General features: G+C 42.5%; 1 protein-coding gene and 1 long non-coding RNA gene across 4 annotated transcripts in view; both read right to left on the bottom strand.

The window, feature by feature from the left end:
• Positions 1 to 25795, bottom strand: part of igfbp1a (insulin-like growth factor binding protein 1a) — a 1218336-nt gene that overhangs the window by 737804 nt on the left and 454737 nt on the right. The gene's annotated exons all lie outside the window — the stretch shown is intronic.
• Positions 2649 to 25795, bottom strand: part of LOC144508547 (uncharacterized) — a 106070-nt gene continuing 82923 nt past the window's right edge. For all 3 annotated transcript variants that reach the window (XR_013500301.1, XR_013500299.1, XR_013500300.1), the window contains 2 exons: positions 9710 to 9839; positions 2649 to 2965 (listed from right to left, as the gene is read on the bottom strand). This is a non-coding gene — a long non-coding RNA (uncharacterized LOC144508547). The remainder of the gene's footprint in view (positions 2966 to 9709; positions 9840 to 25795) is intronic.

The following is a 25795-nucleotide window of genomic DNA, read 5'->3' as shown; positions in this document are numbered from 1 at the left end:
GTCTGGATGAGTGCAGCTCCAACAACAGTCAAGAAACTCAACACCATCTAAGAAGAAAACAGCTCGCTTGATTGCTCTCACAAACATTTACTCACTCCCTCCACCACTGGACTGTGGCAGCTATGTGTACCATCTACAAGATGCACTGCAGGAACTCACTAAGATTTCTTAGGCAGCACTTTCTAAATCTACAAACATTATTACTTAAGAGGACAAGAGCAGCAGATACCTGGGAACACCACCACCTGGAGTTTTCCCTCCAAGTCACTCACCATCCTGACATGGAAATATGTCACCATTCCTTTGCTGATGCTGGGTCAAAATCCTGGAATTCCCTCTCGAATGGCACTGTGTGTGTACCTACACCTTCGGGACTGCAGTGGTTCAAGAAGGCAGCTCACCATCAACTTCTGAAGGGCAACTAGGGATGGGCAGTAAATGCTGGCCTGGCCAGCAATGCCCACATCCTGTAAAATGAATTTAAAACACAAAAACACTCCAGGAAAGTATGACTGAAGGGAATAGCCCACTTTTACATGGTATAAACAAAATGAATAGTTCATAATTCATTTAATTGTCCTATTCGAGGAAACATGTGTTGCAGGCCTGATGGAAAAGACAGCTTCACTCCTGATGTACAGTTTAGCTCACCTCGACAACTGGAATCACATGCTGAAGTGGTTTTCAGGGTCCCCTCACATAGAGGGTATCTCTGCAGGTCAGGAAGTTAGTCGATTGTAGTCTTATTTCCAGGAGGTCAGTTTGCTTAATTGGTGGACTCGAAAAGTAACAAACTTAGAGACCTTGTGATATTACAGTCTCTGGCTCTTAAACATATAAGTTACTGCCCTGTCTGCTGCTGCTGTATCTTTCTGCAGAAAGAATTTAAAGATTAAAAGGGAGACTTGTAAGATGCACTTTCACAGACTCCATTAATGAACACAAAATGTATTTATTAATCAGAATTTTACAGTTGCCGCATGGCTGCAGCGAGCTCCCAAAATGTCATTTTGCCTAAGAGGATTCTACCCCCTGGGGTGATTTCCTACTCTGAGTTCCCATTGGTCAACCAGGCCATGCAACCCTTACTCTGCTGTGTTGCTCTTAAGGGGACAATCACTACAGAGACCAACATGCCTGCCCTGGTTGAGATAAAGGTTGATTAGAATGATAAGGATGCCTGGCAAGTGTGAATGGTGACTGGGATCAACAACGTGATGAAGACATGACCAGTAGGAGAGATGAAGATGAGTGTGGGAGAGGGAGATGTCCCTTAAGCTGGCAGTGATGAGACCCCTGTAGACATGTAATAGGTGTGTGAGTTGAGAGTGAAGAGAAGATTACTTACCCTGGTAGAAAGTAAGAGATCATTCATCCGCTTCCTGCACTGGATGGCTGTCCTTTTTGCAGAGTGTTGGCACTGACCACTGCCTCCTATGCTGGGTTTGTTGCCTTGCTGCTGGGTTGGCGTTCTGAGTGCAGCTAGATTATATCATGATGGGGCTCTACAACGTCAAGGAATCTCTCGAGGGAGGCATCGGTGAATTTCAGGACAGATTTCCTGGAAGCCATCACTATCCAATTAAATGTGGTGCCCCAGTGATTGCAGAGCTGAGGCGATGGTTGGCTGGGTGAATCAAAGGCTGCTCTGCCAGCAATACGGTGTGGAACCCCAGCTTGAAAATGTTTGACACCAAGTGATGCACGATATGGTGAGAAAATCTGCCATTGCTGTTCGTGGGAGCAATGCCACTTTCCCGTCTGTCATTGGTCTTTGCTGATTTATGAGAAAATCTCACCCATTATTCCATCCAAACTGTGTGGGCACAACCTGAAAACTCCTTCTCAGATTTGTACAAGTTGATCCCTTAAATTACCATGTTTGTGCAGGCACATAAAATAAAGGGGCTACGTGCACTTGAACCAATTGTCTGTGCATTATTAAAAGAAAGAGGATACATTTATAAGGGTCCTTTGGGGAATGAACTAAGCAATGATATTTTTGGGTGAACTCATATAATTGACATCAGGGATTCAGGGGATCCCAGTGTGACACAAAGTTGTCATTTTACATTAAAAAGAAACATGGCAAATATAAACATGACAATTCGATGGCAAGTGACGGAGAATACTTCGAAACAAAAGCTTCAGCAGCATTATTGCCTTCGTTGAAACAGGGCTGGAGAGTCCACAGTTCAAACTTTTATATTCAGGTAGTCAAGCAAAGGTGATGAGGATGAGATGTGATGTGAATTAAGTTCATATGCATTTGATCATCCTCTCAGAGCTACTAACAAGTCTACTCATTAATTGACAGCTCTTTCCTGTCAGTGATCGGCTCCTGACTTTCCCTTGGCTGAAGAAGTGACTTCTTCAAAGCGCTCTTCTTCATTTTGGAAAACATGTTGCTTCCACTTCCAAAGCAGGTGGCGACATTCAGGGAGGAGCTCACTTAAAACTTTGAAAGATCAGCTTCCTTCGGAGGAACAAGATATGAAAAAAGCATAGAAAAGTCAGTTGACAAAAACTAAGGTATAAAACAGGACTGATGATGAATGGAAGAGAAATCAGGGAAAACTGGCAACAGAATGAGCAGAATTTAAAGTGTTTACATGTTTTAATTTAGAGTGTTTATGTGTTTTAATTTAGAGTGTTTACATGTTTTAATTTAGAGTGTTTACATGTTTTAATTTCAAGTGTTTACTTTTGCAGCAAATATCACAATTATTGAAACTAAATCTGACTCTGAACAGCTTTACTAGTTTTAGTTTTGTTCATTGCTACAGTTCATGAGATAAAATCTTTTGGATGAAGTTGGAAAATGAAGTTAGTTTATTCCTCGAACCTGCCAGCATGCAACTCTTAGAACAATGCTGTATATATCAGATATTGAAGTAAGTAGGCGAGGATTAGTAATACATCAGCTGGGTCCTGGATCAGGCACTATGATCTCCTGGAATCCAACCTAAAAACAGTTAAATAATTAACAGAAACATTGAGCAAAGCATTTAAAATCAATGAGGGCAACAGTCAATTCTACATTAAATGTGGAATCTACCAACAACTCGCATGTCAAATAAGCAAATGACAAGTAATTTGGTGCAACTATTAATAATTTTTTGAAAGTTTCTAATCAGCCTGATGATATGATAAATTAAATATGTCTTAATTAATATTAGGTTGAACGTTAAAACAAATTATTCTACTTTATGGTGGTACAAGAACCAAGAGATGGACGTAGACCAAATTGGCATAATTATAGCAGATACGTACATTACAATCTCTCCAGTCCGGAATACTTGAAACCACATCATTTCTGGAATCTGGAATCTTCTGGATTATGGCGTGATATTAGAATGTTGGGTGTACAAAATCCACAGGGGGCTGGACAGAGTAGATAGGGGGAAACTGTTCCCATTCATAATTGGATCAGGACCAGGAGGGCACAGATTTAAAGCGATCTGCAAAAGAAGCAAATGCGATGTGAGAAAAGAGCTTTATTCACACAATGCGTGGTTCAGGTCTGGAATGCACTGCTTGTGTTGGAGACAGGTTCATTCGAGGCATTCAAGAGGGCATTTAGATTATTTGAATAAAAACAATGTGCAGGAGTACAGGGAAAAGGTAGAATGGCACTAAATTTCAATGCTCATTTGGAGAGCTGGTGCAGAGAAAATGGAACAAATGGCCTCCAACTGTAATTCTGTGTTTGTGTGAATATGTGTGAATGAAAACACTGTAGATGTAACTATATACCCGAAGCATGAAACAGTGAGAAACACTATAAAGCAGGAATAGGAATTGTTTTACTAAAGAAAATACTATGGGGTAGATTTTCTGGTCACACCCATTGCGGGAATCCAGGGAATGAAAATTTGATGGACCATTTAAATATCTGTTGACCTCAGATGGAAATTTCTGGTCTCAGGACAGGCACAAATGCAAAATCCCACCTGCTCTCTTCCACTTTTCCCCTCCCAGAGTATTATACTGATGCTTGGGTCTACTCAAAATATTTCCAGACAACTGGAGTTTCTGTACAATAGATTTCCAGACTGAAAAGATTACAGTGTACAAGTTGATTCACATTTGAAGAGAAACAATGAGGCACACATGCTCAGTGAATGGCACTGAAGTGACTGAAGAAGAACCATAGAATCATAAAAAACTTACAGCACAAAAGGATGCCAGTCAACCTATCAAAGGGTCAGGAGGTAATTGAGACATTACGGGTGAAATCCTTCGGCTTCCCAGCCTCGTGTTTCCCGTCGGCAGGAGGTGGCGCATTGTTTGCTAGCAGCAGGATTCTCTGGTCCCCCCACTGTCAATGGAAATTCCCATTGACGTCACCCCAGGCCGGCGGGAAACCCGTGGGCGGAGGTGCGCTGCCAATGGGACCGGAGAATCCCGCCGGCATTAACAGCTGGAGAATTCCGGCGTACATTTCAAAAAGAGGCTATTTGGCCATTTGGGTCCATGCCAGATTAACAGAAATCCAGAGTGGCAGTATACTCAATAGTAACACTAACATTTCGGTACAGCAGGCATTGAAGAAATAAACTCTGATTGGGAGATATTGCCAAATTGTCATTATGTTGATACTGAGAACATTATTAGAACTAAAAGCTGACAACCCCAAGGTCCTGTTGGACTTCATCCTAAGGTCTTAAAAGAAGTGTCTGCTGAAATAGTAGATGCATTGGTTATAATTTTTCAAACTTTCCTAGAAAAGTCCCATCAGATTGGAAAATAGTGAATGTAATTCCTCTATTCAAGAAAGAAGGGAGACAGAAAGCAGGCAAGTACAGGTCAGTTAGCTTAACATCTGTCATAGAAGTGCTGGATTCTGTTATTAAGGAGGTCATAGCTGAGCACTATAAAAACCATAATACAATCAGGCAGAGTCAACATGTCTTTGTGAAAGGGAAATCATGCTTGACTAATTTACTTGAATTCCTTCAGGAAGTAACAAGCAATGTGGATAAATGGGAACCCGTGGATGTACTTGGAATTCCAGAAGGCATTTGACAAAGTGTCACATCAAAGGTTACTACACAAAATAAGAGCTCATACTGTAGGGGGTAACATGTTAGCATGAACAGAGGATTGATTAGCTAACAGCAAACAGAAAGTAGACATAAATGGGTTGGCAAGATGTGATGAGTGGAGTGTTAGAGGGATCAGTACTGGGGCCTCGACTATTTACAATTCATATCAATGGGTGGGATTTTCCATGCAACACACTGCGTGTTTCGCGGTGGTGAAGGCAGCCCCCTGTTGGCCGGCAGTGGGATCATTTTGTCAACGGGGTTTCCCGCTGAAGGCACCCTTTGCTGTTGGGAAACCTATGGTGGGGGTACACGACTAACACGACTGGAAGATCCCACTGGCATCAACAGCCATAAAATTCCGACCAATGACTTGGATGAAGGGACTGAATGTATGGTTAAATTTGCTGAAGACACAATGATAGGTAGGAAAGTAAGTTGGGAAGATGACGTAAGGTGTCTGCAAAAGAAGATAGATAGGTTCAGTGAGTGGCCAAAAGTTTTCAGGTAGAGTATTATGTGGGAAAATGTGGACTTGTCCACTTTGACAGGAAAAATATAAAAGTAGCACAATATTTAAATGAACAGAGATATTAGAAGTCTTATGTATAGAGGGATTTGGGTATCTTAACAAAAAGCTAGTATGCAGCTGTAGCAAGTAATGAGGAAGGAAATAGAATTTTGTTGTTTATTTCAAGGAGAATGAAATACAAAAGTGAGGATGGTTTGCTGCAGTACCTGGTGTTGTTAAAACTCTTACTGTGTTCACCCCAGTCCAACGCCGGCATCTCCACATCATTGCTACAGTAGTACAGTGCATTGGTGAGATCACATACCGAATACTCGGTACAGTTTTGGTCTCTTTATTTCAGAAAGGTTATAAATGCATCAGAAGCAGTTCTCAAATGGTTCATTCAACTGATACTTGGGATGAGGGGGGCGTGGGTGGCAGTTATCTTCTGAGGGAAGGTTGAATAAGCTGGACCTGAATCCATTGGAGATTAGGGGAATGAGTGGTGATTTTCTTGAAACATATAAAACCTGGAGGGGACTGGATAAGTTAGATGTTGAACGAATGCTTCCTCTTGTGGGAGAGAGTGGAACTATGGAACACAATTTAAAAATGAGGGAACTCTTATTTAAGATGGAGATGAGGAGAAAGTTTTTCTCTCAGAGCATGGTGAGTCTTTGGAACTCTGTCCAACAAGAGAGCAGTAGAGGCAATGTCACTGAATATTTTTAAGCTGGAGGCCGATAAAATCGTAACTAACAAGGGATTCAAAGGACATCGGGGGTAACATAGAAACATAGAAAAACTACAGCACAAACAGGCCCTTCGGCCCACAAGTTGTGCCGAACACATCCCTACCTTCTAGACCTACCTATAACCCTCCATCCTATTACGCTCCATGTACTCATCCAGGAGTCTCTTAAAAGACCCTATTGAGTTCGCCTCCACCACCACTGATGGCAGCCGATTCCACTCGCCCACCACCCTCTGTGTGAAACACTTACCCCTAACATCTCCCCTGTACCTACCCCCCAGCACCTTAAACCTGTGTCCTCTCGTAGCAGACATTTACACCCTGGGAAAAAGCCTCTGAGAGTCCACCCGATCTATGCCTCTCAACATCTTATATACCTCTATTAGGTCTCCTCTCATCCTTCGTCTCTCCAAGGAGAAAAGACCGAACTCCCTCAGCCTATCCTCATAAGGCATGCCGTTCAATCCAGGCAACATCCTTATAAGTCTCCTCTGCACCCTTTCAATCTTTTCCACATCCTTCCTATAGTGAGGCGACCAGAACTGAGCACAGTACTCCAAGTGGGGTCTGACGAGGGTCTTACATAGCTGCATCATTAACCCCGGACTCCTAAACTCAATCCCTCGATTGATAAAGGGATGATAAAGGGTAGGAGGAAATGTGGAGTTGAAGCCACAATCAAATCAGCCATGATCTTATTAATGGCAGAGCAGGTTCGAGGGGCCTACTCTTGCTCCTGATTCGTATGTTCATATCCTCCAATCTTTTACCATAAACTAAGTGGTCTGATTATAAATATTCCGAAGCATAGAAGGAGATCGTGGTCTGAATCCTGGCCATTCACGCTGGCAGGATTCTCTGGTTCCACCGGCAGCGCACCCCCCCTCCCATGGGTTTCCCAGCTATGTGGGTGACATCAATGGGAAACCCCATTAGCAGCGGCAGGACCAGAGAATCCCGCCACCAGCGAGCAATGCGCTGCCTCTCGCTGTCGAGAAACACGCGGCTAGGAAACTGGAGAATCACGCCCCAGCTATGAAACATCGAGAAACATATTTTCCTTTACCAGCTAGAGACATCAACTAAACAGTGAGACTCCACACACAGTTATTGCAAATTATGAGTTGATAAGAAAAGATAAATTCCTGCAGAATTCTGCGATGTATCTCATAATGAAAATTTCAGAATGATGAATTGATAACACAAAAGAAAATCCTTATATTATGATACCCATGCAAAGTGACTATGGCTGGGTCTTGAATATTCAAGGATATTCCATATTTCAGAGGGACAGGAAAATGAGAAAAGCAGATGTGTCACTCTGTACATAAAGCATGAAATCAGTGCAGTGGTGAGAAATTTTCTTGATTTGGAGGATGAGAATGGAAAATCTGCTTAGTTGGAGATAAGAAATAGCAAAGGAAAGATGTCACTGGTAGGAGTGCTTTATAGAACCCCTTACAGTAGCTACATTAAAGAGAGAGCATAAATCAAGAAATAATGGGGACCTATAAGGAAGTTGCTGTAATAATTGTGGGAGAGTTTAATATTCATATAGATTGGGTGAATCAAACTGACAATGTTTCGTAAAACAATACTGGAACCAAGCAGGAAGAGACTATTTTAATCCTGGTAATGTATGATGAGATAGGATTCATTAATGCCCTCATAGTAAAAGATCCTTCCTGTAAGAGCGATCATAATATGAAAGAATTTCACATTCAGTTTGAAGGTGAGAAATGTGGAGCTGAAACCCGTGTCTTAAATTAAAATACAGGCAATCATAAGGGTATGAAGTCAGAGTTGCCCAAACTGGACTGGAAAAATAAGTTAAAAGATATGACAGTAAAGAAGCAAAGAAACCATTCAAAGAAACCTTTCATAACCCTCAACAAAAATATATTCTGTTGAGAATGAAAGACTCTATAAGAAAGAAACAGCATCTGTGTCCTATTAAGGAAATTATGGATAATATCAAATTAAATGAAAAAGATGTTAAATGCGGCAAAGATTTGTGATTGGACAAATGATTGTAATTGTTTAGAAATTAGCAGAGGACTAGAAATAAAGGAAGAGGGAGAAATTGAAGTTCAAAAGAAAATGAACAAGAAATATAAAAATAGTCTGTAAAAGCTTCTACAAGTATATAAAAAGAGGAAGAGTGAGCCTTAGTCCCTTCAGAAGGTAAGACTGGCGAATTAATAATGGGTAACAAGGAAATGGAAGAGACTGGAAAAAAGTATTTGTATCTGTCTTCACTGTAAAAAGACTCAAAAAACTTCCCAAGAATGGTCAGAAAATGCAACAGAGGGGAGACTTAATAGAGGTGTTTAAAATTATGAAACATTTTGTCGAGTGAATAAAGAATGTTTCATTTTGTGGGGAAGAGCATAATGAGAGGACACCAATATACGGTAGTCAGCAAGAAATTCAATAAAAAATTCAGCAGAAACATCTTTAGCCAAAGAGGTGTGAGAATCTGGAACTCATTGCCACAGAGACTGGTTGAAGTAAATAGCATGGAGGCATTTGAAGGAATGCTGGAATAACCTATAGGGAGAAGAGAGTAGAGAATTTAATTAGCTTTGCTAACTAACAATGTAGAAGTCATAGACTTAGATGGAAAAGGATGTGAGGAGGCTAGCAATGGGATATTATAGAATCATAGAATCCCTACAGTGCAGAAAGAGGCAATTCAGCGCATCGAGTCTGCACCACCTCTTAAACAGGCTTACCCGTAACCCCATGCATTTACGCTGCTAATCTCCCTAACCTATGTATCTTGGGACACTAAGGGGCAATTTAGCATAACCAATCAACCTAACCTGCACATCTTTGGACTGTGGGGGAAACCGGAGTACCTGGAGGACACCCAGGCAGACGCGGAGGAATGTGTAAACTCGGCACAGGCAGTCCCCCTAGCCCAGAACTGAACCCAGGTGCCTTGAGCTGTGAAGCCGCAGTGCTAACCATATTAACACCAGCATGAACTGGTTGGTCTGAATGGTCTGTTTCTGTGTTTTATATCTTCAGTAATTCTAGGTGAAGGTGTCTACTTTCTCCACAAGGCCATCCTCAACTTGTTCTAGGTGCAAGTGTTCCGAGGCCTTGCTGCCCGTATTTAAACCTGCAAAGCAGGTTAACTCTAAGGCTTGCAGCCTCATACACATAATTAAAATGCCAACCAGTCTCCTACAAGCGGGCTGGCTGCCTGCCCTTTGTTCGACTTCAATAAAACTCAGAAATCAGTGGGTTGGAGCCAACTTCCCTATGCGTTCAAATTTTTGTTCCCATTTAATAGCCTGCCCGCACCCAATTCCATTTGCTTATGCATGTTACAACTCCTTGCATGGAACAGAGAACAGAGGGTAAATGTTCGTTTTCAAATGCCATCACCTTATAATCAAGGATATTCTTGCAGTATCAACATCTTTGAAGGTGTTGGTCAGCTATGAACAGCGCCTGTTGACAGGTCCAGTGTGTGTGAGAGAGAAAAACATGATGGGAGTTATAGCTTTCCCTGCTCCTGTGGGATGATAATCACAATGCGGATAGTTGTACATGTAACAAAGAAATAAGACAGAAAATTCAGAATCAACAGCTATAATGCATGAGCTTCTTGCTTACAATTGTCGAGGCCAGTAAAAAAAAGGAGTTAATTTTGAGATTACGTTTTACTGTGTTAATCAGAAAGGTATGGCATTTACATTGACAGTGTTAAAAGACTCATTGATGATAAGTTTGTATATCAAAGGCAGAGTCATTTAAGTTCAGAATGTGGAAAAGGCCGCCAGTTCAAGGTCTAACTGCAATACGACAAACCTTCTTGCTATAGTGCTAAGCTGACAGTATATTCAACAAGAGTATAAATTTGCTGTGGGAAATAAAGGGGGAGGATGTTTTTGTAATCATCTCAAATAACGAAGTAAAGGAAGGTCATTTTTGGATGAGAGGAGGGATAGAACAGTATCTTATATAAATATTATAGACCCACAATGGGAAATTAAAATAATGTAAGTGAGAATAAGCAATTTTGATGATGAATGAATAAAGTTGCTGACACCTTCAACAGATCTTGCAAAGTTTTGGGCAAAACTGCATCCTATCTATGAGACATGTATCCACTCTCAGAGAGTATCAAACTGCAGTTGCTTTAGCTTTTCTTGAGACCATAATAAATTACAGAATCACATGCCAGGTTTTGAAAGATCCATGAACAATGCGATCAAAGACCCAATAGTTTTGGATATATAACTATTAATTGGCTGGAAAGCCATATTGGCAGTAGGTCTAGAGAAAGTTTTCAAATCTCATTTACAAGGATCATAAGTGTTTTTGAATCTTTTGATGACATTGCATCAGATTTGCTGAAGTGATGGTCTAAACACAGCTCATTTCTCAACTCCTGATTTTTGCTCCAAGCTCACCTTCAATAGCCTCAAAGTAGATAGTAGAGCTGTCTCCATTCAAGTTATGACAAGTCTGAGTTGAAAAATCAGTGAAGTCGAATGTAGTCATAAATCATATTTTTCTTTCAATAAATTTACTGCTTCTAAGAGCCAAAAAGGCAAGTATTCCATCTTCCAAAGCATTTAGTAACTAAGTGGAAAATGTGACCTCCGACAGTACAGTATTACTTTTTTAAATTTTGATGGCAGACCTCAAGATGGTTGCTTGACAACCTGCAGTACACTTCATCCAGGATATCGAAATCTGTGGCTGCCATCTGCAGCAGTGTTTCTTTAACTAGTACAGCAAAACTACTCCTCCATTATTGAAAGCAAAAGTGTTGGCGGCGACAGATAACCAGCACTCTAATTCAGCTAACATGGATTAGATATATTTGAGGTGCTAAGAAAATGTGTGAAAAGCTGTCTCATTATTCTGTACCACATTGTCCTGTATAAAATGAAGGAGTATAGCAAAAATATTAATCTTTGTTTAAGTAACTGCAATGTGTTGAAAGGAGGGTTATGTAGATAATCCTCCTTTCTGTCTCATACAGAATTCACAGACCAGCCAATTCATTCTTTTGTCCCACAGACTAATAGTTTTAACATAATCTGAAGATAAAGGTAAAGGTTATACCGAAGATTGCTTTCTTCAACTGGCTTTAGAACATATACAGCGTTGTGTAATATTTGTCAAAATGGAGGATATATTTTTATAATTGCTCAGCCTTGCAGCAGAAAATCTCCACACCATAACCTACAGAAAAAAATGACAAAGCTAATTTCAACACTTCCTCATTTATTTCTCTTCACTCCTGACCTTTTCATGTGGGACATAGCCTTTTGCAACAATAATAAGAAACACGATAGATAGAAATATGGGATATAGATGGGTCATATTGGATCTGTAAGGTCAGTATTTTTTCTGTTCTGTGAACAGTTTAGAAATAATATGGAAGTAGACAGAATTAGATGTTAAAATTGGGAAATAACTTACACCTATCATTTCAGGATGTCTAATGTAGATCTCAGCATTTTTATTGTTTAATAGAGAATTTATGAGGTCCCTCTTTGGCATCCAAATTTTCAAACATTTCTTTCATGCCCAGAGATCTTCTCCAGCAATGACTTTCACTGCATTCCTTTTTTAACTGTTTTATTGCTGTCTTTGATTCCTCACTGTTTCCATATCTTTAACAGCTTCTTTTCTTTTATTGTATTTTCTGTGCTTTCATCCCACTGCCAAGTTCCTTTTCCAGCCTTTCCCCCTCCCTGTTGACCTTACACATACTTCTTCACCAGTCTTCCTAATCAAATCTGCCACTGAGTTCCACCAGTCTCTCATGGTATCTGTCATAGTTTCTGTTTCTCCTATCTTTCTCTCCATCTGCCATATGCTATGACCATGAAATAAATATACAAAAGTCTGTATTTCAAAGAAGAACAAAAATATATCTTCAGAGTAACAGCTGTTATGAGATAAGTAAAAAAATATGTAGACAATAACCTAAGTGTAAGAGGATAAAATTACAGAGAGGTGTGGCCAATACTTTACCTGGCTTACGAAGGAAGGAAACACAAGAACAAACATAGAAGAGGTAGCTGCAAATCAAGGACTGACAACTAGCATAAATCTTGAAGAAATCAGAAGAACACTGGAAGGAATAAAAAATGGCAAAGCAGTAGGGCTGAGGGAGGTACCAGCGGAAGTATTAGGTACATATGGGTTGCAGATCATGGACAAGAGACTCGATTGTGTTATATTAACAGAGGATATTCTCAAGGGAATTAAGGCAAAGCATTTTGGTACCAATATTCAAAGGGAAGGAACTCACTCAAGATTGCAAGAACTACTTAGGAAAGAAACTCCTACAAAATACCTTCAGGATACAGGAGATGGTCGTGGATGAGAGACTAAGAAAAATAATGGAAATTCATGAAGGTCAGTTCTGGTTCATGCTCAGAAGAAGCACAACTGATGCCACTTTTGTTTTAAGACAGGTGATGGAAAAATATTGGAAGATCAATACAACATAAAGATTATACTCAACGATCTAGTGAAGGCTTATGGTGGGTGCATAGGGAGAAGCCTTGAGATGTGCTAGAATTAGTGGAGTGCCTGAGAAATACACACGACTATTATAAGACATGTACATGCCATATGAGAGTAAGAATCAGTATGAGGGAAGAGTGAGAGTTTTGAAGCCAAAGTTGGATTACATAAGGATGTTCACTGAGCTCCTTCCTCTTCCTGATTGTCATTATTGTTCCAACTGAGCAAGGAAGTGCTATAATCAATGATATTTGCAGATGGCATTGAACTATGTGGTGGGGATGATGAGAACATGACTCTGAACATCTGGAGAAATGAAGAAAAGTTCAGGAAAACGGGGTATGAAAATCAGTAGACAACAAACCCATTTTATGACAAAAACCGAAAATGCTGGAGAAACTCAGGAGGTCTGACAGCATCTGTGGAGAGAGAATAGCGCTAACATTTCGAGTCTGGATGACCCTTTATCAGCTCTTGAAAGGCAGATTCCAGCATCTGCAGTAATTTGCCTTTAAATCCAATTTATAGATTGTCAATTTGAGCCGAGCAAAGAGGATCAGAGTGAATATGTAAAGATTAAGGATGAAGACTATGAGAAAATTAATGGTTTAAAGTACCTGGCATCAGTGGTGGCAGAAGATGGAAGAATAGAAATAGAAATTAAGCAAGGGATTAGCTCTGGTTGGAGGAATTGGAGTATTTATTGAGCAAATGCAAATTCCTTAAGCCAAGCAGTTTCTTCCGGTCCTGTTGTGTTGAGTGCAGATAGGCCTCTGCTGAGGCTGTGGACTGGGCACTCTTCTATGACATGGTGCATAGTTTCCTCTCTTCCACAGGCGCATAGTGGGCTGGCACTAATGCGCCATCTATGGAGGTTGGCCGTGCCAATCCTGAACCGGTTGAGAGTGGACCACTCTTTCCTTGGAAGGTTGGAACCAGGCAGTTGGTTTGGGTTTGAGACCAGCTACTTGTTCGCCGTATTCAATGATTCCCATTCATTTGTCCAGGTGGAATGTACGTTGAAGCCCTGTATGGGAGGGTTTTTCCAGATTGGCCTTCTTGATGGGAGTTGTACCTTGGTTGGGCTGAATAGATCAGCGTGAAGTGGCAGGAAGGCAGCATTGCAAACATTTTCTATCACTTTGTGGATTGTTGCAAGTTGGCAGATATGTGGAGGAGTGATGTTTGCAAGGACAGGGAGCCAAGGAAGTGATGTTGAGCATTGTGTTCCAGTAATGATACGCACGGTGGCATTCAGCTGGGGTGTCTGTGTCTCTCTGTGTCTCTGTGTCTGTGTCTCCCTGTGTCTCTCTGTCTGTGTCTCTCTGTGGCTGTGTGTGTGTGTGTGTGCTGATTTTGACCAAACAGGAGGACAGCATTCTCCTCTTGACTATGAAATGAGTAGACTGCTGAGGCTTGTAGGGTGGTGGTAGCAGCAATCAAATTGCTTCTGGATTTGACCTCAGAGTAAGTGCAGTGGAATGCTGTGTGCTAGGAAAGTATTGCTGAAAGTGAAAGGAAGAACGACAAGTCAGTTGTGACCTTTATGTTATTTTATTGGCATCTTCTTTAGACTTTAATACTACCATTAACACTTCCTTTGTATTTTGCCTGTGACATCTTTGTCAGTCTCTCCTGAGATCTGACCTATCCTTGACCTCCTATTCTGCACCAACTTCACCACCTCCTCTCCAACTATATAATTCATCACATTTCTACCCCTCTTCAACTCTCAACTCGGCTAGAAACGGTACCTCTTTTTCTCTCTCCACAGATGCTGTCAGACCTGTTGAGTGTTTCTAGCACTTCTGTTTTATTAAGACTTTTATCAAGACAGTTGTGGCCTTGTTATATCCTGCAAAAACCTGGGGAACACCAAGAAGATAGGAAAAATGACTGGCTACTGCTGAGATGTGGTTGCTGAGATGGAAATGAATGTGCAGAATAATGAGAAATTATTACGTAGGTGGACCCACTCCTCCCCTCTTCTACTCCTATCTCTAAGGTTTGGCCTGAAAGGTAGAGAAAATGGTCAATGCTTTCAATCTCTTCTTTTCAATAATGTATTGTAACATTGATAAACTTGCAAACACCAGTAACGTGCTCCAATTTAAATCAGCACCTACAAACACCGATCACCCGCTCCTTTTTTAAGGTAAATCTGCATCATATTCAAAATACCGGGGGCAGGATTTTATGGCTTCTCTTGTCCCGAAACCGTAAAATCCTGCCCGAGATCAACGGACCTTCCCATGCTCTGCCCTCACCCACTCCAATTCCCGCGGTGGGCGGGGCGGTGAAAACTCCGGCCCATTACATCTGAGCTGCATCCAAGTTGTTAATCCTTGCATTGCCACTTTTGAAAATTACTTTCCGGTTCCTGCCAGTTCATCCAATTCCCCGCCCACCACAGAATTGGAGCGGGCGAGGGGCGGACAATGGAAATGTCCATTGTCTCCGGGTGGGATTTTACAGTCTCGCTTGAGGGAGGCCATAAAATCCTGCCCGTATTATCTGAGAGCTCTATGCTGTGCAGTGCTACCACAACTGTTAGTTGTTTTTCCCTTCTTGTCTGCTTTGGCTGTTACTGCTATCCGTCACCTCCATTACTGTTCTTACTGCTAAAAATGGGTTTTGTAAACTACCACTGGTGACAAAAATTGCCACGAAAACCCCTTCCCAAATCTGTCTTCTTACATACTGTAACAATTTCATGAATAGTTCATTAACATATGAAGGTGGTTTGCATGTGGAAGATCCTGGTTATGGTAGGTTTCGTTCCAATCAAAAAATTATCCGGGATTAACATCTGCAAGGAATGTGGGACACACTCAGACACTGTGACTCCAAATCTGTCAGTGTTATTTACAATTCTACAGTCTGTAGACTCATAACCATTGTGTGGTCTGATGATTTTGTTAGCTGTCTCTTGACTAGTATGTTGAAAAAGTACTCAGTGTGTGCATATCAGGCTTTCACGGTCCTGTGGCATGCTGGGAGGCAGAGTTTGGCCAATTTCTGAATATTCGCCATCATTAACAGCCTTTTTTTTGCAGAATTGTTTTTTAAATTGCTTTGTATTTTTCAAAAATGGCTTCTTTTAAGTTGAATGCATTCTTGCTGAAGGACGAACAGATGGAAAGGACAAAACCAGGAAACAGTGAATCAGGAGATCGTGAAGATTGTGGATGCATCGAAGAAAGTAGCCAAGAAGAGATTGAATTGGTATGAACATCTGTTTTGAAGAGAGAGAGAGAGAAAGAGGAAATGTGGTGAGGGGAGTAGAGATGGGATTTTAAGGAAGATGGGGAAGGGGATGACCTATACAACCAGATGTAAAGATACAGTGATGAGAGACTTAAATGCAGTAGGATTGGAAAAGGAATGGGTGACTAAGAAGAGGAATCTTCTGGTTCCACCAATGGTGCAGCCTTGCCGCGGGTTTACTGGTGATGTCGGGTGCAGTCAATGGGAAATCCCTGTACAACTGTAGCAAGACATTTTTATTTGTGTACTCCAATCCCCTTATAATAAAGATCAACATGCCATTTGTCTTTCGAATTCCTTGCTTTACCTGCATGTTGACTGTTTACTCTCCTTGTATGAGCACATCCATGTCTCTTAAAAAATCAACATACACAAGTTTCACGCCTTTTAAAAAATATTCTGCTTTTCTATTCTTATGATTGAAGTGAATAACTTCACACTTCCAACAGCCATTTTCATTTTCACATTTTCCATCAGCCATTTTATTACTGACTCAATTAACCTGTTTTTAACTCTTTGTAGCCTCTCTGTGTTCTCTCCACAACTTACCTCTCCACCTAACTTTGTATAATCAGTGAACTTAGATACATTACTCTCTGTCTCATCATCTAAGTCAGTAACATAAGTTGTAAATAGCTAAGGCCCCAGCATTGAAAATCTAGGTAGACAATATCTACTGGTCCCCCCTTTATCTACCCTCAAAGAATTCTAATAAATTTGTCAAACAAGATTTTCTTTTATTAAAACTATGTTGACTTGGAGATGGCGATATCTGTAATCATGGGTGGATCCAAAACATGATGCATGGAATACAGCTTGGAATCCATGTGGATTATGTTAGAGCCAGATACAATTGGTAAGGAAAGAGATGTGGCTGTTAAAGCAAAAGTTTTAGTAGGTACCTAGAAACAGCAAATAGAGTGGGATGTGTTCCCATATTTAGTCACTGAAGAAAGCTGACACAATCAACTTTTGGTTTTTACAAGAGGCCAAAATAAATAAATTACTTTAAAACATTCAGGACACAGACCCAACATAAGAACATAAGAAATAGGAGCAGGAGTAGGCCATCTGGCCCTTCGAGCCTGCCCCGCCATTCAACAAGATCATGGCTGATCTGAAGCGAATCAGTTCCACTTACCCGCCTGCTCCCCATAACCCCTAATTCCCTTATCGATCAGAAAACTATCTACCCGTGATTTAAACATATTCAACGAGGAAGCCTCCACCACTTCAATGGGCAGAGAATTCCCGAGATTCACTACCCTCTGAGAGAAGAAGTTCCCCCTCAACTCTGTTCTGAACCGGCCCCCCCTTATTTTGAGGCTGTGCCCTCTAATTCTGGTTTCCCTTCTAAGTGGAAAGAATCTCTCCACCTCTACCCTATCCAGCCCCTTCATTATTTTATATGTCTCTATAAGATCACCCCTCATCCTTCTAAACTCCAACGAGTACAGACCCAATCTGTTTAATCTCTCCTCATAAGCTACACCTCTCATCTCCGGTATCAACCTGGTGAACCTTCTCTGCACTCCCTCCAAGGCCAATATATCCTTTCGCAAATAAGGGGACCAAAACTGCACACAGTACTCCAGTTGCGGCCTCACCAGTGCCTTGTACAGTTGCAGCAAGACCTCCCTGCTTTTATATTCTATCCCCCTCGCGATAAAGGCCAACATTCCATTCGCCTTCTTGATCACCTGCTGCACCTGCAGACTGAGTTTTTGCGATTCGTGCACAAGGACCCCCAGGTCCCTCTGCACAGTCGCACGATGTAATTTTTCTCCATTTAAATAATATTCCAATTTACTATTATTTCTTCCAAGGTGGATAACCTCACATTTGCTAATGTTATATTCCATCTGCCAGATCCTCGCCCACTCGCTCAGCCTATCCAAATCTCTCTGCAGACTTTCCGCGTCCTCCACGCAATTCGCTTTCCCACTCACCTTCGTGTCATCAGCAAACGTGAATACCCTACATTCAGTCCCCTCCTCCAGATCATCTATGTAAATGGTAAACATTTGAGGCCCCAGCACCGATCCCTGCGGCACGCCACTGGTCACCAACTGCCAACCAGAAAAGCACCCATTTATCCCAACTCTCTGCTTCCTGTTAGATAGCCAATCCCCAATCCACGCCAACACCTTACCCCTAACTCCGTGTACCCCAATCTTCTGCAGCAACCTTTTGTGAGGCACCTTATCGAACGCCTTCTGGAAATCTAAAAACACCACATCCACCGGTTCCCCTCTGTCAACCGCACTCATGACATCTTCATAAAAGTCCAGTAGATTCGTCAAACACGACTTTCCCTTCATGAATCCATGCTGCGTCTGCTTGATCGAACCATTCTTATTCAGGTGCTCTGTTATTTCCTCTTTAATAATGGACTCTAGCATCTTCCCAACTACGGACGTTAAGCTAACCGGCCTGTAGTTACCTGCCTTTTGTCTACTTCCTTTTTTAAACAGCGGCATAACAGTAGCTGTTTTCCAGTCAGCCGGCACTACCCCAGAGTCCAGCGAATTTTGATAACTTACTACTAACGCATCTGCTATTACCTCAGCCATTTCTTTCAGTACCCTGGGATGCATTCCATCCGGGCCCGGGGACTTGTCTACCTTCAGTCCTATTAGTCTACCAAGCACCACCTCCTTAGTAACAGTAATTGTATTAAGGACCTCCCCTCCCACCAACTCTCGATCTCTAATATTCGGCAAACTATTTGTGTCTTCCACCGTGAAAACCGACACAAAGAACTTATTTAAAGTCTCAGCCATTTCCTCGTTTTCCACTATTACATCCCCCCTCTCATCTTCCAAGGGTCCAACATTCACTCTAACCACTCTATTCCTTTTTATATACTTGTAAAAACTTTTACTATCATTTTTTATATTTTGAGCTAGTTTAGTTTCATAATCTATCTTTCCTTTCTTAATCGCTTTCTTAGTCGTTCTTTGTTTTTCTTTAAAGCTTTCCCAATCCACTAATTCTCCACTATTTTTGGCCACTCTGTACGCATCTGATTTTATTTTAATACTCTCCTTTATTTCCTTCGTTATCCACGTCCGGTTATCCTTTTTCTTACAGTCCTTCTTTATCACCGGAATATATTTTTGCTGAGTACTTAAAAAAATCTCCTTAAAAATCCTCCACTGTTCCTCAGCTGTCCTACCTACCAGTCTGCTCGCCCAGTCTACATTAGCCAATTCCACCCTCATTCTATCGTACTCCCCTCTGTTCAAGCAGAGGACACTGGTTTGGGACCCTACTTTCTCACCCTCCATCTGTATCAGAAATTCCACCATATTATGATCACTCATCCCAAGAGGATCCTTCACAAGAAGATCCTTAATCCTACCTGTCTCATTGCACAGAACCAGATCCAAGATAGCTCGCCAAATTCAAAACCTGTAGTGAAAGGTGGTGTTTTAACCTACTGGCCAGTAGGTCACCATGTTAATTTAATTTCAGTCCGTCAAAGTTCGCTCAATTTGGGTATAAAGGAACCAACACTTCCAGACAGCCTCCACCTCTCAAACTTTCATTGTTCCTAGCCACTCCTATGGCGTTTCAACAGGCTCACCTTGGGACTTCACAGTGGCCTCCTGTCCTGAGCCTGTGAAGTTGCCTGCTTCACTCACTTCCAGCTGCCACTCCAGGAAGACAAATCCTCGAAGGAAACATCACTTGGGACACCAGCAAGGGGGAAGCCAAGAAACGCAAAGTCCATATCATGCAGCAGACCCCTTGGAGCCCAAGAGGTCCACAATAATCCAGGCCTGTTAATGCCTATGAGGAGAAAAACCCTCCCTGGACTCATGTAGAATGAATGTTTAGAGAGGGTGGATGTGCCGGTGAGACGCCTTGCATATAGAATAGAAATTCCTTCAGTGCAGGAGGAGGCCATTCGGCCCATCGTGTCTGCATCAATCACAATCCCATCCAGATCCAATTCCCGTAGCCCCATGTATTTACCCTGTTAGTCCTCCTGACACTGAGGGGCAATTTAGCATTGCCAATCAACCTAATCCGCACATCTTTGGAATGTGGGAGGAAACCGGAGCACCTAGAGGAAACCCACGCGGACATGGGAAGAATGTACAAACTTCACACAGTCACCTGAGGCCAGAATTGAATCCAGGTCCCTGGCGCTGTGAGGCAGCAGTGCTAACCACATGCCACCGTGACACCCTTATATGAGAAGCTAAAATGAGGTTCCTGACTTTCCTGGCTGGGATCCTTATTACATCATGGGCGAGGGGCATGGAAAATCGGGAAATGTGATCTCGCCGCTAATAATCTCGTTTCCTAACTTTCGTGAGATTTTTGGCTTGCGTCGCCATTTACAGTCATGACTACCATGGGCTCAAAATTCAGCCCTGTGACAGTAATTACAGTAAAGTGATGTTCAAAATTATGAGGGGTCTAGACTGTGTAAATAGAGAGAGAGAAACTGTTTTCATTGATGGAAGAGCCAAGAACTGAAGTAAAACGTTTTTAACTAACACTGTAATCAGCAATATCACAATATTATTTTTGTTGCTTCAGATCCTTGAAAATACAACAGTAGACTCCTGCTTTGTCAAGGCCACAACTCCCTTTTGGTTCCCGTACATGGGGCTAACCAATTCCCTTCCTCGGCTTTATCAACCTATTCACTCCCCTGTCAATGGTGCTTAAAAATTGAAGCAAATTCTAATCTGGGAGTATTGCTGACATTATATTACTTCCAGGATAAAAATAACATTAACTGGAAGATGTGATTTTGTTACTTATTTAAAGGGACAAATTGTTTATCTGACCGTGCACTCTGTAAAGAATTGCACTGATTTTAGTTTTTTTGAGAAATAGAAGGTATGTATACATGGCTAGACTACTGTGTGGCTAGATTATTTCAGAAAATAAATGCATTTTTTTCTGTTACGTTCCAATGGGATAAATTGTTTTCTTTATCCTCTGCGGAATGTAGAGAGCAAGCTCTGGAAAGGAAGTTGTTCGGAAGTAAAAGAATTTGTCTGGTGTTCCTCCCATGTAAATGAACGAAAGGAAGGTTTATGAGTTTCGTAACAGGCTAGGGATCCTTCCTGTCGGATTATCCTCCCTGCGCTTCATCCAGGCACAGGAGAACTGTCCAATAAAACAGGCACAAGGTGAAACTTCAATACAGCAGACACATTTAGAGACCTGTTTGCCAGAGAAGCAGACTTTGCCCCAGTATTAGCATCCTGACCATCACAGAGTGGAAAGCACAGTGGCACAATGGTTAGCACTGCTGCCTCACAGTGCCAGGGACCTGGGTTCAATTCTGGCCTTGGGTAACTATCTGTGTGGGTTTCCTCTGGATGCTCCAGTTTCCTCCCACCGTCCAAAGATGTGCAAGTTAGACTGATTGGTCATCCTGAATTGTCCCTAGTGTCAAGGGATCAGTAGGGTAAATATGTGAGGTTACGGGAATAGGGCTTGGGTGGGATTGTGGTCGGTGCAGACTCGATGGGTTGAATGGCCTCCTTCTGCACTGTAGAGATTCTATCAGTGCAGGCATGATAATGACCCACACTCTAGAGAGGATTTCTACTTAACTGGACGTTAGTAGGGGTTATGGTGGCTGAATTCTAATCTACATTACTTGGAATTCTCTACCCCAGAGGGCTATGGAAGCATAATCATTGAGCATGTTCAGGACAGAAATCAATAGATACCTGGATACAGATGACTGTAAGACAATATAAGGATAGTGCCGGAAAGTGGAATTGAGGTAGATGATCATGATCTAAATGAACGGTGGAGCAGACTTGATGGGCCGCATGGCTTTCTCCTGCTCCTGAGAGTTCAGCAATCACATGAATGGAAAGGAGACATTGGGCCCGATTTTACCAAAACTTCCTGCCCGTTTTCGGGCGTGAAATCACGGTAAAGTTGGGTGTCGGGCCTATACCGCGATCTGCACCCGATTCCGAGCAGATCGAGGCTTTACTGACACCCGATTCAGGCGCGGGCTGGACCCGCGCCCGAATTGGGCAGCCCGACGATTTAAATGCATTAGCATGCATTTAAATTGACTTAATGAACCGCGCGCCCAACCCTCCCGCCAAATCCCACTTTACCGTCTTCTGGCCCATTCTGGATCCGGGCTTTTAGCGACCTGCTGAATAAAAGTCCGAAGCGGATTTCTATTCTGCAGGGGAACCTCCGAAGGCCTCTCTGCCCTTGTGAAGTCACCATCCTCCTCGATCATCCTTCACAGACCCCCCCGCTAACCACCCTGGCAGACACCTCCCCCCCCCCGCCCCCCCGGGATCAGACCCCCCTGGGAGGCAGGCCCCCCTCAGCAGAGCACACCCCCAACCTTCCTCGATCGCTGGTCTCCCTCCACCATCCTTCCGTTAGCAAGATAAGCTGTATGTTCCTCAGCTAGATCCACTTTGGTCAACACAAAGATGGTCCTTCTGCCTTGTGGGTCCATCTGGCTCACCAAGTCAGTTACGATACTGCGTTCAGCATCCACTGAACCATCTTGGATACAAAGGATAATGATAATGGCACGGTAGCACAGTGGTTAGCACTGCTGCTTCACAGCTCCAGGGTCCCGGGTTCGATTCCCGGCTCGGGTCACTGTCTGTGTGGAGTTTGCACATTCTCCTCGTGTCTGCGTGGGTTTCCTCCGGGTGCTCCGGTTTTCTCCCACAGTCCAAAGATGTGCGGGTTAAGTTGATTGGCCAGGTTAAAAATTGTCCCATAGAGTCCTGGGATGCGTAGGTTAGAGGGATTAGCGGGTAAAATATGTGGGGGTGGGGCCTGGGTGGGATTGTGGTCGGTGCAGACTCGATGGGCCGAATGGCCTCCTTCTGCACTGTAGGGTTTCTATGTTTCTATGAGTGGTACTGGTCGATTTTCCTGGTGCTATCAGTACTGTAACATCAGGAATGGCGGCCGACATCAAGGATATAATTTTTAGCATAAGCAAGGCTTACATGCAAAACCCGAATGCCATTATCCTTTGTATCCAAGATGGTTCAGTTGATGCTGAACGCAGTATTGTAACTGACTTGGTGAGCCAGATGGACCCGTCACATCCCCTCTCCTCCTTCTCCACCACCGCCCCCCCCACAGAGGGTGATCTGGGTCCCGCCCCCTCTTCTCCTCCCCCCCCCCCCCACCTCAGATGATCTGGGTCAGAGAGCCGCTCTCTCTGCTTTTTTCTCCCCGCCCGGGCGCGCTGCTTCGGATTTTTTTTCAAACTGCGCATGCGCAGTTCAGAGCTCCGATCGGTCCGGCAGCGCTAAGCCCCGCCCACAATGCGAATCAGACCGGAGCCGGCAAAAAGCGTATGGGCGTGCTGGAAAGAGGATTCCGAGCTCGCATTTATTTGACGCCCAGATTCGGCACTTAGCATCAAAATGGTAAAATCAGGCCCATAGGATTTCTGCGTCACTTGTTGTATCAAAGGTTAACCGATGGTATGTGCTGATGCATGATGTAGATGAGGATGTAGTCAGTCATCTGCTTGAGTCTCTCTGGAGAGAGAGAGTTTCGAATCATGCCTCGGTGCAATGTGCTTACCTTGTAATCTGTTTAAATGCGATATTAATAAAAGTGTTAAGCAGATGCAAGAGTATGTCTCCAGTCTGTCTCTTAATCAAGTTCCACAGCCCAAGACAGAGCAACGTCATCTCAGGACATGGAGGCAGCAGTGGAGACATTGATGTAAAAAGCATTGGTTTATTGAAGTAAAAAAAGCTTTGAAAGCAGCTCGAGAAATTTTGCTGGAGGAAGGAGGCACATTGGAGATAGGTAATGATGGCTATACCGGGTAAACAGTCCTGCCTATGCCCCGAGGACCCACAGAGAGGCCAACAGTGAGAGTTATGGAAACACCATTTTCTCTGATACCGAACAGCATCAGGTCTGAACAAAAAAGAGCCAAACATTCAAGTTAATTCCTTTCTTTATGCAGTAGATCCAGTAACAGATGACGTTCATCGAAGACAAGCTGTGCAGGAGTCCACCACAGATCTTATTTCCACTATTAAAGTCTTCGATACTTCAGTCCGAAATAAAATTTAGAAATTGAATGAACATCTTTCAACTGACATTTGCTGTGACCTGGGGAATTGATTGAATTATTCCCAATAAAGCTTTCCCCCTGATTCCCATTGACTCCAGTTTTGCTCGGGCTCCCTGATGCCAGGCTTCCATCACTTTTCTGATGATGGAGAATAGTTTAATGGACCATTATTTGGCCAGATTGAATTGGTCCTGATTTAGTGGATAGGACATACCTGAAAAATGTTGGATAGTTGTCTCGTGAAGTGGTCCAGATGCATATATGGTTGAATAATAATGTTTATTAAGAACACATAACTATATATAATATATATATATATATATAGGCCTGAATTCTCTAGTCTTACAAGCCCTGCTGCCGCTGCCAGTGAGAATGGAGAATTTGGCACTCAGCCAAATCTCCATTCACAGCAATGGGACTGGAGAATCCCAATTGCAAGTGAGGTCAAAGAATTCCAGCCACTATACACAGTCCTCTTTAGGTGCTATCTCCATGCTGACTTCTACCAGGTTCACTTCTACACTCTGCTACTCATATGTGACTCTCTACATAATGTGTGTGGTAATCTTTCCTCAATTCCACATGAACCCTTACAGTCCCAAACACACTATTACTATAGGCACTTTTCCATATTGCCAGGTAGATGCCAGCATTATTGCTGTAGGGGAACGGCTTGGCTAGGGGCATGGCAAGTTCCAGAACACATGTTTTCAATTCTATTACTGGAATGTTATCAGTGCCTTCAGTTGTTTCTTGATACCACATGGAGTGCAGCAAATTAGCTGAAGATTGGCATCTGTGGTTCAGGGGAGTTCAGGAGGAATCACAGATAGATCGTTCACTCGGCACATCTGGCTGAAGATGGTTGCAAATATTTCAGCCTTTCAGACTTACATGACTGCTGGAGACTGTTCCCTGAGATACCCAGCAGCCCTCCACTGCCGGATGGGCAGAAATTGCTCATGCTCAGCCCTGGACATCGGTCTGATCTTGAATATGGAAATAAGGCTCGGGAGCTAAAATCTCAGTTGAACCCAGTTCATGAGCTTGTCACTCACTCCTGATCCCATCAGGATCTGAACCGCCAGTAAGTTTAAATCAAAGCCATGGAATCAAAGAAAAAGGCAAGTAGAGGATAGCAGCATGATTAAGGTGAACATTGAGGAAGCTTTTAACTGATTGTCACCAGTTTCTCATTTGAAACTGGGCAATAAGATGATGAAAAGCTGGTTAGGTCTGTATACATCCACTTGCTCAATTGATTGAAATTTCCTGAAGGCCTTTAATTAATAGCAAGCATTTCAGCCCAAAACATATGGGAAGCTGTTTAAATTATACACATTGAGGTCCCACCTTGAACATTTGCACATTGAAGCCATATGTAGGACAATTGTAATGTAGAATTGGCTGGAGTGGGCGATGAACTTGCTGCTCTTATTTTGGTCAGATGTTGAAAAATGAAAACCAGCAGTCCTTAAATGGGCATGCCAACCTATGAAAATGTCAGAAAGCAAAAGACCGGTTGATCTGTTTAGCCTGTCCCACACACTTGTGATTATTTATGCATCACATTAAGGCATCTCTCACTTCCTAAGTTCCAATGTACTCTTTATGAGAGGTGATAAGTTCATTCAAAAACT

The sequence above is a fragment of the Mustelus asterias genome, chromosome 2, assembly GCF_964213995.1.
Source record: "Mustelus asterias chromosome 2, sMusAst1.hap1.1, whole genome shotgun sequence".
NCBI lineage: Eukaryota > Metazoa > Chordata > Chondrichthyes > Carcharhiniformes > Triakidae > Mustelus > Mustelus asterias.
Note: the sequence above shows the minus strand (reverse complement) of the source record. Positions and strands in the feature narration are given on the sequence as shown.